A 604-nucleotide genomic window follows, 5' to 3' on the forward strand; every position below is an offset into this window, starting at 1 on the left:
CATACATTTTGTACCGGCTTATTCCTCCTTATTCTTGTGCATTATGTTTGACCGATAATTTAGATACATAACTTAAGTCGTCTCACTTCTTCCATACTTCTTGTTGATACCAAAGTCTTCCCAAGAAGAAATTCAGATACAACATTCTCCTTAACACACAAGCTGTAATTATAGCACGTATTTACAGTGTATATTCTTATCTTTCAACTTCTGATCACCGCTATAGCTGCCCAACTACAAATGAATGTGTCATGAAACTTCATGACTGCTTATACATGTAATAACTTCTGATCACCGCTATAGCTGCCCAACTACAAATGAATGTGTCATAATACTCCATGACTATTTATACATGCAATGCAGGTATAGATAACAGTATTTACTGCACGCAGCTCGTCGCTAAGTAACGTTATGGTATTGACTACTGACATGTACAGTATAGTATATTACTAGACTAGAGAGAGGTAAACGGAGAAGGGTGTGATTATAGACAGTGATAATTACCGGGATAAGATGTTAAATGAGATACATTATCAGCAGTACTATAGCTTGGTGAATATATTACTCGAATCTAACAGACCAGAATAAGATGTGGCAATTCCTT

This window comes from Penaeus monodon, chromosome 34 (assembly GCF_015228065.2).
Source record: "Penaeus monodon isolate SGIC_2016 chromosome 34, NSTDA_Pmon_1, whole genome shotgun sequence".
NCBI classification, from domain to species: domain Eukaryota; kingdom Metazoa; phylum Arthropoda; class Malacostraca; order Decapoda; family Penaeidae; genus Penaeus; species Penaeus monodon.